At 48.0% G+C, this 16582-nt stretch overlaps 2 long non-coding RNA genes across 2 annotated transcripts; both read left to right on the forward strand.

The window, feature by feature from the left end:
- The first annotated feature begins 10308 nt into the window (after window positions 1–10308).
- LOC140588363 (uncharacterized) lies at window positions 10309–11280 on the forward strand. Its single transcript, XR_011989717.1, has 4 exons — window positions 10309–10472; window positions 10601–10707; window positions 10897–11065; window positions 11181–11280. It is a non-coding gene; the product is annotated as an uncharacterized lncRNA (long non-coding RNA).
- Window positions 11281–13749: 2469 nt separating this feature from the next.
- On the forward strand, window positions 13750–16368 carry LOC140588364 (uncharacterized). The gene is made up of 5 exons (XR_011989718.1): window positions 13750–13901; window positions 13995–14100; window positions 14240–14345; window positions 14506–14561; window positions 16266–16368. It is a non-coding gene; the product is annotated as an uncharacterized lncRNA (long non-coding RNA).
- Window positions 16369–16582: the final 214 nt, after the last annotated feature.

Below are 16582 nucleotides of genomic sequence, written 5' to 3' on the forward strand. Positions count from 1 at the left end.
AGGGTTACAGTATGGTAGCTGCTCCTCTCACAGTTCTCACATCTTCCAAGGTTCCGTTCCAGTGGACTCCTGATGCCCAAGACGCCTTCACTAACCTACAGAATAAGTTCACTACTGCACCCATTTTGCAGTTACCTGACCCATCTCGCCAGTTCATCATCGAGGTGGATGCCTCGGGTTCAGGAGTTGGGGCCATTTTGTCCCAGCGTTCCGTTGAGGATGACAAGGTGCACCCCTGTGCCTTTTTCTCTCGTAAGCTGATGGCGGCCGAAAAGAATTATGACATCGGAAACCATGAACTGCTGGCGGTGAAGTTGGCTCTGGAGGAATGGAGGCACTGGTTGGAGGGGACAACGGACCCGTTCCTGGTCTTGACCGACCATAAGAACCTTGCATACTTATGCACCGCTAAACGCCTGAATGCCCGCCAGGCTAGGTGGTCTCTGTTTTTTGCCCGTTTTAACTTTCTGTTCTCATTTAGACCAGGGGTGAAGAACGGCAAGCCGGACGCACTGTCTCGACAGTTCGAGGGGGAGAACCGTAGCCTGGGGTATTGAGGAGGCTGTCCAGCAATTCTTCCGCCCTCCTGCAGGGGGTCCTCCAAACAGGCTCTACGTCCCCAAGTTTCTACGTCCTCGAACGCTCCAGTGGGGACATGCATCCCTCCTAGCTTGCCACCCAGGAATTCTGGGAACTGTCGCCCTTCTTAAGCAACGTTTTTGGTGGTCCATGATACTTCAGGATGTTTGGGGCTATATCGCTACTTGGCAGGTTTGTGCACGAAACAAGACTCCGTCTCAGTCTCCAGCTGGTCTCTTGCAACCCCTACCTGTTCCTCGTCGACCCTGGTCACATATTGCTGTGGATTTCGTGACTGGTCTTCCACTGTCAGTGGGGAACACGGGTGTTCTTACTGTGGTCGACTGATTCTCTAAGGCTGTTCACTTTATCCCCATCCCTAAGCTCCCTTCTGCAAGAGAGACCGCTCAACTATTGATTGACCATGTATTCAAGCTTCATGGATTGCCTACTAACAGGGGTCCTCAGTTCGTGTCACGCTTTTGGCAGGAGTTCTGCACGTTACTTGGCGCTACCGCAAGCTTGTCTTCAGGTTTTCACCCTCAGACTAACGGTCAGACGGAACGTGCTAACCAGGATTTGGAGCACATGTTGCGCTGGCTGGCTTCCGACTCTCCCAGTTCATGGAGTAAATATCTGTCTCAGATTGAATATGCACACAATTCCCTACCTGTGTCTGCTACAGGGTTGTCTCCTTTCCAGTGCTGCCTGGGATACCAGCCTCCTCTGTTTCCGGCCCTAGAAGAAGAGGTCATGGTACCTGCGGTGCATCGGTTCCTGCAATGCTGTCGTCGCACTTGGCACCTAGCCCGTTCATCGTTGCTACGATCCAGAGCACGTATGGAACATTATGCAAATAAATGCCGCTCACGCGCGCCTGTCTACCGGGTTGGGCAGAAGGTTTGGCTGAGCACTCGCTACCTACCTCTACACGTCCAGTCCCGTAAGCTGGCCCCTCGTTTTGTTAAATAATAATAATAAATAATAATACATTTTATTGGCCCGTTTCCAGTCTCTAAGGTGCTTAGTCCCTCAGTGGTACGTCTGCAGCTTCCACGCTCCATGCGGCGCGTTCATCCGGCTTTTCATGTGTCTCTGCTTCGACCTCATGCGACCAGCTCTCTGGCTTCCCCGAGTCTGCCTCCACCACCGCCCCGGTTGGTGGATGGGGGTGAGGTGTTCACAGTCCGCTGACTGTTGGATGTTCGCCGCAGGGGACGGAGTCTCCAGTACCTGGTGGACTGGGAGGGTTATGGCCCAGAGGAACGCTCCTGGGTGCCGACCCGTTTTGTTCTTGATCCTTCGTTGATTGCGGACCTTCATTGTCGTCGTCCTGACCTCCCGTCTCGTCCGCCTGGAGGCGGACATGCAGGGGGGGTACTGTCATGGATAGCACTGAGGAACCCCCATCATCGTCTCAGCCACGCCCCTCCGGGGGTTCCGATCGATAGGGCTTCCCCGAGGTTTTCGCATCCTGTCAACCAGTTTTTCTGGCCATACCGGTTGCTCCCATTCCAGACACTCCTCTCCCAGCTGTGTCTTGTTTTCCCCGGTTTCGGCTTCACTATATCAGGCAACTCGGTTCTCTGATCAGTGCGAAATCTTCATGGTGTGCCCTGAGTTCGAGCGTTTTTTCCAGTGTGTGTTTCCCTGTGTTTTGACCTCTGCTACGTTTCCTAGACTCCGAGTTTCTGCCTGCCCCCTTTCTGGACCGACGCCGATCGCCCGACCCCTGCCTGGATTCCCGACCGTGTTTTGCGCCTCTCCCTCGTCTGTACAGAAGCCGATCTTCCTATCCCCCCGCCTCAGTTTCTGCTACATTCTCGGGCTCTGCCCTGGGTACCTCTGACTTCTCTAAGGAGAGAAGTAAATAAACAACAGGACTTACAGCTTTGCCGCGTCAGTGTCTGTCTTATTGCCTTCTCAACACAAACCCCAGCATCCTTGCAAGGTTACCTTTCGCTTTTAAAGCCATGTGCGGTGGTCCAACCATATACACCTTGTTTTTTATCATGCCATAGTCAAGTTTTAGTTTTGACATTCCTAGAGCATTGTTCATTTCACTGATTAGGTTTTCAATATCTCTGTAATCCCCCGCTTTTAGCTTGTATTGCAGGATTGCCGGTGTTGTGCCGAATTCTGCACCACAGCCATGAAATGCACCCCCCTTTTCTTCGATTCGAAGGGGGAAAGGACGTAGTTCCGTCAATCTAATTATGCAGCAGAAATATTAAATTTCGCTTGCACATTTGGAAGACCTTTATCACTGTTTCACTTCATGAAGGCTGCATTTAACCCACATAAAAGTGATAAACTGAGACGTTGTCACACCCCGATCGTGCTGATCCTCCTGTGCCACGCCCCCCTCGTTAACCTCATGTCAAGTCCCAGTGTTTCACAGCTGTTTTCAATTATCTGTATTAGTTCGATGTATTTAAGTCCACGTCAGAGTTTGTTTCCCTAGTTCTGTCATTGTAGTGTTGTGCGTTGTAGTGGAGTCTAGTGCCGTGTTTTCTCTGTTATGCCCCTTCGTTTTCCGATTAAATCCTTTTATGTAACCCCGTTCCTGCCTCCCTGGTCCGTGTTCTACGCCACATGACAGAATGACAGAACTCACGAAGAAGACTATGCCTCGGATGTCAGAGGAGGAATACCTAAGCTGCTCCGACAAGGTAATACGTTGGCTCGATGAGCCCGAAGTCCAAGAAGATCCCCTGCTTCGGGCTTTAGCCTACCGGTGCCGGGACTTGTTAGAATTGATGTCCCTGCCCGGAGATGCTCACTTAACTGGAGAGGTGCGCGACAATATAAGGTGGCTGAGACGCGAGGTGACGGAAGCTAAATTAAAACGGGAAGCCACAGCCCTTGGACTGGCGTACAGTCAGCTGTCGGAGCTACCCGAATTGCCTGCAACAAAGGCAAAAGCGGCCAGCAAAAAGAAACGGAGACAGGGAGACATGCAGGAGGTCTCCCTGGGGGCAGTTTATCTCTCCACTGCTTCCTCTGTCGGATGTCGGGAGGACCCCCTCCCGATTCTGAACCCGGCGGTGATCGCTCCGGAAGTCACCTTCGCCACCGCCTCACAGCAGCCACCTGCCGCTTTGCTGCCCTCATTGGCAACACTCCCCTTTTCCGGGACACGCCTGGCCCTTAAAGGGGCCAGGTCCATTTGGGACACTATCCCGCGGGTCCCGGACCGGGCAGCACCCCCAGTGGTTCCCGTGCCTGCAGCTCCGGCCCCAGTGGTTCCTGTGCCTGCAGCTCTGCTCCCTGTGGTGCCCCCTGCTGGTGCTGAGTCGGCTGTGCCTGCTGGCCCGGTGTTGGCGTCCCCTGCTGGCCCCGGTCTGCCAGACTGACGCTCCTCCCTCCATAGTGGAGGCTGAGGAGGAACTAGAGTGGGATCCCTCGGGGATCTCCTTGACCTCACCCATGATTCTCCCTGTGACTCCTCCCGTGCTTTCCCCAGTGACTTCCCCCTTGACCTCCCCAGTGACTCCTCCACCCTTGCCCCAGAGCAGCGAGTCCCGGCCAGGTCCCCGCCTTTCAGTCTCCCGAACAGTGAGAGGGGACACCGGCGCCGGGTCCCGCCCACCCTGCCCCCTGGCTCGCCTTTGGTTCCCCTGGCTGTAGCTCGGCAGTCACCTGCGGGTCCTCCAGTTCCCGCTCAGCAGTCGCCTGTGGGCCACCTGGCTTCGGCTCGGAGGTCGCCTCCGGTTCCGCCTTCGGCGCCCCTTCGGCTGGCTGCTGTCCCGCCTCCGGCGCTTCGTTGGTCGCCTGCGGCTACCCGTTTCCCCCTGCCCTTCGCCTCTGTGCCCCCTGCCTTTGTGCCTCCTGTGTTTGTCCCCAGTCCCTCGGTGTCCTTCGGTCCCTTTGTGCCCCCTGCCCTCCTGTTTCTCCTTCGTTCCCCCCTGGCCCCTTTGTTCCTCCCGTTGGTGTTCTCCCTGTGTCTCCTGTGTTGCCCCTGTGCTTGTTAGCTTTTCCCTTGATTTGTCGTCTGCTGTCTGACTTGCAGGATTGCCGGTGTTGTGCCGAATTCTGCACCACAGCCATGAAATGCACCCCCCTTTTCTTCGATTCGAAGGGGGAAAGGACGTAGTTCCGTCAATCTAATTATGCAGCAGAAATATTAAATTTCGCTTGCACATTTGGAAGACCTTTATCACTGTTTCACTTCACGAAGGCTGCATTTAACCCACATAAAAGTGATAAACTGAGACATTGTCACACCCCGATCGTGCTGATCCTCCTGTGCCACGCCCCCCTCATTAACCCCATGTCGAGTCCCAGTGTTTCACAGATGTTTTCAATTATCTGTATTAGTTCAATGTATTTAAGTCCACGTCAGAGTTTGTTTCCCTAGTTCTGTCATTGTAGTGTCGTGCGTTGTAGTGGAGTCTAGTGCCGTGTTTTCTCTGTTACCTTACGAAGTTCGCGGTGTTTATTAATGTTGGTCTATTGTTCTAGAGAACCCGTTAGTTGTCTTACATTTCAACTAAATAAAATCGCATAATTTAGCAATGGATATTGAACTTTATCAGAAGTTTATAAAAATAATGGGCAATACCCACCAGGTTTTTCTAAAGCCCAAAAAGGTGATCTTTTAGAATATTGTTTAGAAGGTAAGTATCAAGTTGCGCGCACTAAATTAGCATTTAGTCAGAATTTCATTATGTACAACTGTCACACCCTGCTCCGTACGATCCCGATGTGTGCCACGCCCCCCTCATTACCTCGTGTTCAACCCTGATTGTGCTCGCCTGTGTCTTATTAAGTCTAGCTTGTCTTGTGTATTTAGTCCTCGTCTAAGTCAGTAGTCCCGAGTTCCATCATTGTATTGTCTGTATTGTCTCGTTGGATGTCCGTGCCTGTCCGTCCCTGAGAATAAACCCCGTTTCCCTAATTCTGGCTGCTATTCGCCTGCTTCCTTGCTCGCCTCCCCGTCTGATGCTGACAGAATGACGGAACTCTCCAACAATACGACGCGGGAGACCGAGCACCACCGGCTCTGTCTCCTGCAAGACTTCGTATACTGGCGATCCCAGCCCGAGGTCCAGGAGGACCCCGTGGCCCTGCGACTAGCCCAGCAGGGCGTGGACCTCCTGGCAAAGGATCGCCCTCCCGGGCAACAGTACCCGCTGCAGAGAGCCCGGAAATGCCTTCGTCGCCTGCAGTGCCGGCTCAACGAGCGAAGGGAGAAGCTGCAGGAGGAGACTCCATCGCTCTTCCTGGGAGCCTGCTATCTCCTCCCCACCTGGGATGACACCATCGCTACGAGCCTGGCCAGCTCTCATCTGGAGCAGCCCCCTCCGATGGAGGCTTATTTCTATCGGCCGGAGCGCCTGGGTCTCGGTGGGATACGCGCCGTGAGAGACTCTATTCCACGGGTCTCTAAAGCCCAGAAAGGGACAGCGCCAACGCGCTCGGCGCCCCTCCTGCCTGCTCCGGACCTGCATGTTCCGGATCTGCCCGCGGCTGCGCTGCCTGCTGCCGCCGCCGATCTGCCCGCGGCTGCGTTGCCTGCTGCCGCCGCCGATCTGCCCGCGGCTGCGCTGCCTGCTGCCGCCGCCGATCTGCCCGCGGCTGCGCTGCCTGCTGCCGCCGCCGATCTGCCCGCGGCTGCGCTGCCGCCGCCGATCTGCCCGCGGCTGCGCTGCCTGCTGCTGCCGCCGATCTGCCTGCAGCACCGCCTGCTGCAGCTGCCGCGATGCCAGCAGCACCGCCCGATCTGCCCGTCCTGCCTGTCCTCCCTGCTGCAGCTGCCGCCGCTCTGCCTGCGGCACCGCCTGCTGCAGCTTCCGCCGCTTTGCCAGCGGCACAGTCTGCTGCAGCTTCCGCCGCTTTGCCAGCGGACCCGCCTGTCCTGCCTGACCCGCTTGTCCTGCCTGCTGCAGCTGCCGCCGCTCTGCCCGCGGCACCGCCTGCTGCAGCTTCCGCCGCTTTGCCAGCGGACCCGCCTGTCCTGCCTGACCCGCTTGCCCTGCTTGTCCTGCCTGCTGCAGCTGCCACCGCTCTGCCTGCGGCACCGCCTGCTGCAGCTTCCGCCGCAATGCCAGCGGCACCACCTGACCCGCCTGTTCTGCCTGCAGTCCCTGCAGCTGCCACCACTCTGGCTGCGGCACCCGCCGCGGTGCCCCCTGCTGGCCGCGTGCTGGCGGCGCCTGCTGCGGCGCCCCCTGCTGGCCAAATGGCTGCGGCACCCGCCGAGGTGCCCCCTGCTGGCCGCGTGATGGCGGCGCCCGCCGCGTGCTGGCGGCGCCTGCTGCGGCGCCCCCTGCTGGCCAAATGGCTGTGGCACCCGCCGAGGTGCCCCCTGCAGGCTGCGTGATGGCGGCGCCCCCTGCTGGCTGCGTGATGGCGGCGCCCCCTGCTGGCCGCGTGATGGCGGCGCCCGTCCTGCCGGCACCTGAACTGCCCGTCTTGCCTGTCCTGCCGGCACCTGAGCTGCCTGTTTTGCCTGTCCTGCCGGCGCTTGAACTGCCTGTCTCGCCCGTCCTGCCGGCGCCTGAACGGCCTGAGGTGGCCACGGTTACGCCCCCTGCTGGCCGTGTGATGGCGGCGCCCGCCGTGGCGCTCCCTCCTGGTCGCGTGCTGGCGGCGCCCGCCAAGGCGCCCCCTGCTGACCGGACACCCGAGGCGCCTGCCCAAGCGGCCCCTGCTGGTCGCACGCCTGCAGCTGCCTCCGCTCTGCCTGAGGTGCACGCCGCGGTTGCGCCCCCTGTTGGCCACGTGCTGGTGGTGCCTGCTGAGGCGCCCCCTGTTGGCCACGTGCTGGTGGTGCCTGCAGCTGAGGTCCCGGTGCCGCCTCCGTCTGCACCCAAGCCCACTGAGGCGCCCCCTGCTGGACTCATGCCCGCGGCCCTGCCTGAGGCCGCCTCTCCCGTCATGCCCGCGGCCCTGCCTGAGGCCGCCTCTCCCGTCTTGCCCGCGGCCCTGCCTGAGGCCGCCTCTCCCGTCTTGCCCGCGGCCCTGCCTGAAGCCGCCTCTCCCGTTCTGCCCGCGGCCCTGCCTGAGGCCCTGACTCCCTCGCCGTTACCCCGGCAAGGCCGACGCCCCCCAGGACCCCGCCTCTCCGTCTCCAGCAAGGGACGGGGACATAGGCGTAGGGCCCGGGTCCCGCCCGCCCTGCCCCCTGGCTCGCCCGTTCGGCCCCTGGCTGTGGCTCGGTGGCTGCCTGCGGGTCCTCCGGCTCGGGGTCGGCGGTCGCCGCCGGGTCCCCCCCTGGATCCTCGGTGCCGGTCCTCGGTCCCGCCTCCGGGTCCATGTCGGCCGCCTCCGGGCCCCCCTGCTCCGGCTGGGCGTCGGACGGCGCCTTCGCCGGCTCCGGCTGCGCCTCCGCCTGCCGCGGCTTCCCCCTTCTGCCTGCCTGCACCGGTGTTCCCTCCTGCTCCCTCCGTGTCCCCTTCGTCACTCCCTCGTCCCGTTCCCTTGGCCCCTGGGTGGTCCCCTTCAGCTCCCTCCTTCCTCTCGCCTGCGGCCCCTCCGGCCGCTGCCCGTCGCCCGCCTGGGCTTCCTCGTGCTCCCCTTGTTCCTCCTCCCTTTCCGTTCGTCCTGCCTGTCTCTCCTTCTGGTCCCTTTGTTCCTCCTTTTGGCACTCCTGGCCCTTTCGTGTCGCCTGTGGGTGTTCCCCCTGTGTCTCCCTTCTTGGTCTGTCTGTCCGCCTTCCCTGTCCTCTGTCAGGTCCTGTCCTTCTTTTCGTCCCTGTTCTTGTTTTGCGTCTCCATCCTGTTCCCTGATTTTGGTTGACGTTCTGTTTTGTTTTCCAGGTCCTGTTTTCCCGGTTCGTCTCGTCCGTCGCCTCTCCTCTGGCGCGCCCGGTGTGCGCGCCTTTGGGGGGGGGTTCTGTCACACCCTGCTCCGTACGATCCCGATGTGTGCCACGCCCCCCTCATTACCTCGTGTTCAACCCTGATTGTGCTCGCCTGTGTCTTATTAAGTCTAGCTTGTCTTGTGTATTTAGTCCTCGTCTAAGTCAGTAGTCCCGAGTTCCGTCATTGTATTGTCTGTATTGTCTCGTTGGATGTCCGTGCCTGTCCGTCCCTGAGAATAAACCCCGTTTCCCTAATTCTGGCTGCTATTCGCCTGCTTCCTTGCTCGCCTCCCCGTCTGATGCTGACATACAACCAACTAATATAAATATAATATAATATAAAACTAATTTTTAATTGAGGCATATGTGGATTATGACCTTAGAGTTCAGTGATTTTTAGAGGTTCAAGCGATTTTTATGGTAGGCCTATTTGGCAGCAACATTGCTGTCTAAAAATATTTAGGATTGTGTGCTGATTTTATGGATTCATATTTAAATCTCTTTACCCAATATTCTAAAAAGAATATTGGGTACCACTTTACCCCTTCACCACTTATAAATGGTAGTAATGCATTGAAAAGAAAACTGTGGTATAACTTGTTTATAATTGTCTATTAATGATTTACGAAGTGTTACAACCTAATTTATAACCTGATTATTAACCATTCATGCAAGTTCCACTGGAGCTCACACTGGCCAAAAAAAAAAAAACAAGAGATGCAATTTCCAAGAGATTCTTCTGGCCAGGAATGTCAGCTGACATTGATAAATGGGTGAGTAAATTTCACAAGCTGTGTTCTCTTGCAAGTTTCTCAAATGTGACACGTTCTATTTTTTATTAATATAGATAATAGGTTCACATTTATTCATTCTCCGGTCATCACAAATTAAGATTCAGTAAGGTATCTTTATAAGATACAACTGTATTAAAATGGTTTTAAATGCAATTTTTCATGTTAGTAAATTAGCAAATTGTAGTCATTCTGTGTCAGTTTTAAGAAATGTAGATTTTTGCAGATGTGTTTTTTTCTTTGACAGTAATGGTATAAATCTTTTTAGAGATATGTTATATTTTTTGTCTTTTATTCATTCAGTCTTTAATGCAGAACAGTATATTTGATGAGTGTCAAATGATTGTGGCAGTTGAGTTCAACTATTTGATGTTTATGTTTTTCATAGGTGTCAGAGTGTGTGACATGCCAGGCCAGTCAGAATGCAATAAAACAACAAGTGGAATATACACCCATAAAGGTAAGTATAGTTTGTTATTTTAACATGTAGTTCTCAAACTAGAATAGATGGACCCCCACAACAGTCAAAGTTGCTTATTAATGAAATATATGTATATTATGCTTTATTCCATTTATTTGGAGAAGCACTAGATGTGTCAGTGAAATATGAACTAAAATCTGATAGGAGCAGAGATTAATTTCTAAATTGACTTTAGTCTCCCTGTAGCACAAGGATCAACATGATGGTAAAGTTAGGATACAGCCAGTGTTTAACTACTGAAATTTGTGAACATAACCAAGCATTCCACCACCACAGACTATAATGGCATTCTGTTATTTGCTATATAATTTTCCTCTTCTTTTTAAGGTCACGGAGCCATTTCAGCTGGTTGGGATGGACCGAATAGGGAAATTGGTGACTACAAAACAGGACCATATGTCACTCCCAGCTCCGTCCGATCCTTGTGTGTGTCACGTCCACCTCGTTACCTCGTGTTAATCCCCAATTGTGCTCACCTGTTACCTGTTATTTCGGCTTGTTTCATGTATATTAGTCCACGTCTTCCTTAGTTGGGTGTCCGTCATTGATGTTGGTTCGTTGCCGTCTGCCCCGTGTTGCCTTTAATAAACCCGTTTGTCATTGGATCATCACCTTCCTGCCTCATCCTTCCCCACGATTCTGACACCATAAATATATATGTGTCCTTGTTAATTATTACACCAAGTGGTCACAAGCCTACCCCCTAAAGTCAAAATGTGCAGACGAAGTGACCACGTGCCTTTTAAAATTCGTGTACCAGTTTGGGGCTCAGAAAAGAATCCTGACTGATCAAGGAAGGAAGTTTGTAAATGCGGTAAGTTGAATTGATCAAATAATTTACTTTAATGCAGAGAGAATATGATACTTAAATTGCAAACATATTCCTTATTGTACTGTCTGTACACTTTTTTAGCTTTATTACATAATAATTTTTATTAACAGATCAACAAGCGAGTCTGCACAAAACTTGAAATAAAAAGAAGTTTGTGCTCTCCTTATCATCCGCAAACCAATGGCTTGGTGGAGCGGATGAATGGGACTATCCAAAGGTTGGGAAAATGCATCTTCATTGTTTTTACCTTTGTGACTTCAAGTGTTGTTTATGAGTAACATGAATCGTCATTTTAAAGGTATTACAAAAATATTTTCAGTAAGCATTGGTTTCAAACATTTGCTGTTATATTTTGATTTTGATTTAACAAATACACCTATTAATGTTTTGCCAAATACTTTTGCAGAACTCTAAGCAAATTAGTGGGAGAAAGACCAGATACATGGGACGAGTATCTGGACGCAATTATGCTTGGATTGCGCACTAAAAAAAAAAAGACAACGAAATTCTCCCCGTACTTCCTCATGTTTGGAAGAGAGGCCCGCTACCCTACTGAGGTGCCAGAAAAATGCCAGGTTAGACTATAAATGTTAATTAATTTTCAATTAATTATAATTAATTATTTCTCACATAGCTCAGCTGATGTGTTCTGAGACTGTCTATTTATGCAAAGAACTGTTTGGTTTATAGGTGGACAATGCAGTGGAGTCAAGCATTGGTGAGGAGATAGTAGAGTGTGTGAGACGCCTGGATGAATTAAAAAATGCCATCCATGACAATGTTGCAAAGGTTTTAAGGCTGAAGTCCGGTGCACAAAGGCACCATTTCAAAGTTGGTGACCGGGTGTGGAGGCAGAATATAAGGAGCCAGCAGAGGAAAGGTGGCAAGCTGGATGCCAACTTCCTAGGACCCTATATAATTACTGAAATACAAGGCAAGAATGCTGGGGGAGAAGGGTGGTGTTTATCATCAAGTTAATATGGATCATCTGAAACTGGCCAAAGAGGAGACGCCTTGTATCCCTCACAAGATTTGCATAAAAGGTCTGTCCCCCACACCAGCAAGCCAAACCTCTGTTCCATTTCATGCAGCCTCTCTTGACTACAGTTCTAGGGCTATCAGGTCCATTATGTTCATCTGCCCCTTTTGCCTCACCAGCAGATTTGGATTCAGCCTCACATCCAGCCTTGCCTCCTGCCTTGCCTGTGGCATCACCACCGACCTCACCTCCTGCTACTCCTGCCTCGCCTGTGGCCTCACGTCCTGCCTCGCCTGTGGCCTCACCTCCAGTCTTGCCTCCTGCTTCGCCTGTAGCCTCACGTCCTGCCTCACCTGTGACCTCACCTCCAGCCTATACAAAGGATTCAATTGAGAAATGTACATTTTAGTTTCTCTAAAATGCATTGCAAATAAACATTTGTAAAAATGTTATGTCTAGCTTGTTTTCAAGATTTATATTCGTTTTAAGTAATTAGGAGAATTATACACTATTTGTTTATGTTTTTTGCAGATGTGCATGATGCCTGGACAAAGACCGATGTCCATGTTCTACTTTCAAGGATTGGACTGTGTAAAATGTTTTATTGGGACATTGGACGAATCCGTCCCATTCAGGAGCTTGAGAGTGAGGTATTTGGTGTTTTATTGTTTTATTGTTCCTGAATAGGTTTACTGTATCACAGTGATGCAATTGAAACTATCTTGAAAGTATTTTCATAACATACATACATGTTTTTTTTCCTCAACTATGCCTATTTATGGTGGGCATATTATATATATATATTTATTTATTTATTTTTCCCTGCAAAATACCTACACTCTGTACACTAGGTCATATAAATCTGTGAAAAGGTTAGATTTCATTTCCTGCCCATACAAATACTGTATTGATGCCATAAGTAATATAATTTGTTTTTGAAAACTGTTTATGTCAGGGGTGGGCAACTCCTGAAAATCCTGGAGGCCTCTCTGCTCATACACGCCTGATTCAACTCACCAGTTACTTACTTAATTCATTAGATGTGTCAGACCTGGGAAATCAGCAAAATGGGCTGGACTGCAGCCCTCCAGGACCAGAGTTCTCCACCCCTGACTCATATAAGAAGTATTTTTACAAATTATGCAACATAAGAGGGCATAACAGAGGGAATATTTACACACTCACCAGCATTGGTAGGAATACATTTGAAACAATTTATTTGTTCTTTTTCTGTCTTCTTATTCTCTCTACTTGAAGGTGTTGCCTAAACAACTTAAACAGAAGATTAAGAAGCATATGGATTATATTTTAAATAACTAATAGTAAAACGGCAGGTTAATAATGAGCACAATTTGGACATTATATCTAGTATTTCAAATGTCATTTCTAATGTGACCATGAACCCGAAAAAAGTGCCCTTTCACATATGACATATGCTGTAATTCTCATTACTAATAAAGTTATTTAAATATCACTTCTCAAAAATGAAAACTTCAAATAATGTAAATAGACAACTAAAAAATTGATGTAGATTGACTAAATTGTTATGGTTTTCATATGTACCGGTAAATATTTGCTTTAAATTTATAGAATTGCTTTATAGAAATGGGGTGTATCGAAGACAAAGTTTAATATTGTGACTTTAATATTTCACAAGTAATCAATGGTTACTTAACAATTTTGGTGAGAAGGTACAATAGCAGAAACACAGGCTGTGCCACTTTGATTAACAGCTATGCAATGAATAACATCTGGATGGGTAAAAGATCACGGCTAAAGGTTTGTAGTTGGATTGCTGTGTACAATTTATTGTATTGTAGGTACATTTTTAATGTTCAAATTTTCTAATGTTCAGTACTTTGTTTATACCTTTTTCAGATCAATCCAATGGATTTCAGCATAATTGTAGGGATCATGAATGAGAATTGGATGTTAACAGTGAGTTGCTCATGATCCATCAAAGGTTTTAGATACTGTTTTGAGTCTTCAGATAAATGTCATTCAACTGTTAAACACTTTTTTTAAAAACTCTGGAAAATGGATATGAGGTGTTTATCGCATTAGGAATATGTGCTTCTGAAATTCTGTAGAGGACGGTGCATTCTGTAGCCTTTGCTTTCTCTCCCTTCACCTGGACATTATACGTTTTACCAAAACTCTTTTTGCTCAAGGATTGCTTGATACCATCAAAATCTTCCTGATGTGATTGCCTTAAAAATTCACTGTTCACTGAGTCACTGTTACATGTGTTTAGCACATATATAACTTAATAAAACTTGTTTGGGTTGAAAAGTGTTACTTAGGTATGAAATAAAGCAGCATTCTTGGCGTTTCTTCCGCAGGCCATGTACCCAAATGAAAAACGGTCCCTTTTTTTTAGATCCTTTGGGATAGTCTCCAACTAAAATTAAGAAATGCTTGGAGTCGACAAGGTACTTCTTGCTGTAACATTTTCCCCATAATAATAATTATTATTTATGTAATAACATATCATAAAATTGACTAACCTAAATTTGGTGTTCAAGGGCATTCCTGCTCAGCAAAGGCTGCAGTGTTCCAAGGTGGACCTGCAATACTCTCCTTCACAATTGTCAGAAAGACAGCACATCCTGTGGTGTCTTGGCTTTGAAAGTAAGTATTGAATAGTTTTTTCCTTGGGCATTTTGTATTGAAATGAAAATGTTACTTGAGTTTAGAGTAATTAAGTGTTTGTGTACTAACACACTAGATCTTGTCATGAAAAGTCTGATTTTAATAAAATCATTTTCAGTTTGCTGAGAGCATTTTGCAGGGGGAGGATATTAATATCGACACAGACCAAAAGGCAATAGAGAAGCTGAGGCTGGATATTGCCATGACTCTCGTCCGAGAATCTGGTACATGATCAGTGTGACTCTTTTTCTGAAATGTGTTCCTTATTAAAAGGACAGTATAAAACCACATACCTATTATCTACAGGATGTTTAATATTACACCAGATTTGTTTTTTATGTTATTGATGTATTTACTAAATTGAAGTGTTCGCTATCTTCACAGACAATCTCAGCAACCTCTGCCATTTTTGTGGGTTGAAGGAGTCTGGCAAACTATGGGTAATTTCTACAATATTGCAATACATTAGTGATAAGCTTACTTATAAGATTAATTTATGGAATAATTATGTAGTAAAACAAAAGGTATTGCTTTTCTTTTCATGGGTGTGGGTTGAGTATTCAGGGGTCATAGTTGCTGCTGGTTCTAGCTCTAGGAACACAACACTAACTTGACATACGTGTCTAGTAGGGGTGTGCAAAGCAGCTGGTATTTGTATCTGTATTTGTATTTGTTGAGGGGGGAAAAGTATTTGTATTCGAGTAAAATTCAAAATAGGCGTAAAAATCCAGTTTTTTTGCGTTGCACTTCTAATAATATCCATTATTCTTTAATTATATCCATTAGGCCACTTAAAATTAATAAATTGTTCTACATGGCCGCCCACCTCAATTTTTTGGTGCCGCCTCGATTTTTTTTATATTTTATATTTTTCAATATATGTTTCACCTCAAAAACTGTGGGTGAAAAATCTTGAATGTCAGCCTCGGATTTTTCAATTTGACGCTTCTCGGACAATGGTTTTTATCGTTTGTCAGATTGTGTGTGGGCCCACGGTATTAAAATCTTGGCAGGGCATCAATATACCGAGTAATATTACCCTTCGTGAGCTGTTTGAGAACTTTTCTAGTTTTAGTATATCTCTGTTGCCGTTCGTCTTTTCGCTAAAAATATAAAATATAAAATCCCCTACTCACCAATATTTTAGAAGTTTGAGTCATGTAAAACAATTTATTAATTTTAAGTGGCCTTATAATAATTATGGATATGCAGTAGACAGAGTAACTTAAACGTACCATATAACTCCTACAAGTGCATACAATTCGACACAACTACACAAGCATTGTTTTAACCTTTTTAACCAAACGTTAACGTTACTATGTCAACAGCCTATTGTCTAAATTACCGAGCTAACAGAGCTACGTAAACAGAGCGAACGTGAGAGCACCTGACTGCAGACGTCAATAATGCACCGTAATGGAATAATCTCCCGATCAAACCCGTATTCGGGTTCGGCTCCACCCCTAGTGTCTAGTGTTTGGCATTATTATTAGCAAATTTCTGCTTGTATTTTGTGTAATGGTGTATACATTTATCAAGCTGGTGGCTGCCTTTTTAAACCATAAGCAATACTGAGTGGATTTGGGGATTTAATAAGCATCCCACTGTGCTTTTTCCTCCTGGACTTGCTGAAACATTTTTTTTTTTTCTTTTAGAGAGAAACAGTCTTTCAGTCAAAAACGTACAGGCAAATGGATTTAACAATCAGTCAGGCTGCTTTTTGGATGTTTTGCTAGATAACAGATAAGAAATTCACTATTGCACAGTGCAAGTGAGTTTCCAGCTGTAACCTGCACAAGTAATTTCATGAAACACTGGACACTAACTCCAACAGGAGTCACTGATAGAGTATTTACCTGTCAGATAGTCAGTGAGGATATGAGGGCAGATAGTGAACCAGTTGGTATTGGTCTTTGCAAAATGTTTACAGCCATTAAGTTGAGCAGTTATATCAATGGCCTGTCACCCTTATTCTTCTCATCTATTTGTTCTATATACTGATGTTTTAGGACAACTGCTATTATTTTCAATTATATTCAACAATTTTCCCTGAATTTCCTATTATGATTACATTAATTGCTATGAATACTTAATATGATAAGTCTTAACTGTACTTTAATGGAAACACTCTCCCTTCCCTTTAGGTATGCTGTGATGTTTGCAGCAGATGGTACCACCACGACTGCGTGCAGAATCCTCCTGTTGATCAGGACTATATTTGTCCAGCATGCACATAAGTAATTGTCAGTTTATTAGTTTTGTGTTTTATGTAGGCTTGCTTATTTATTTTATTTATTTATTTGACAACGTGACTAATTTTACTTATTTGCTTATTGCTTTTATTTTAATATGGCCTTACTCTTTTGTTTTCTAACATTATTATTATTATTATCCATTAATTTTTGATGTTAAGCCTTTAGTTTGTAGTCATTGTTGGAATTGTTACTTGTATTTGTTATTA

This window comes from Paramormyrops kingsleyae, chromosome 3 (assembly GCF_048594095.1).
Source record: "Paramormyrops kingsleyae isolate MSU_618 chromosome 3, PKINGS_0.4, whole genome shotgun sequence".
NCBI classification, from domain to species: Eukaryota; Metazoa; Chordata; class Actinopteri; order Osteoglossiformes; family Mormyridae; genus Paramormyrops; species Paramormyrops kingsleyae.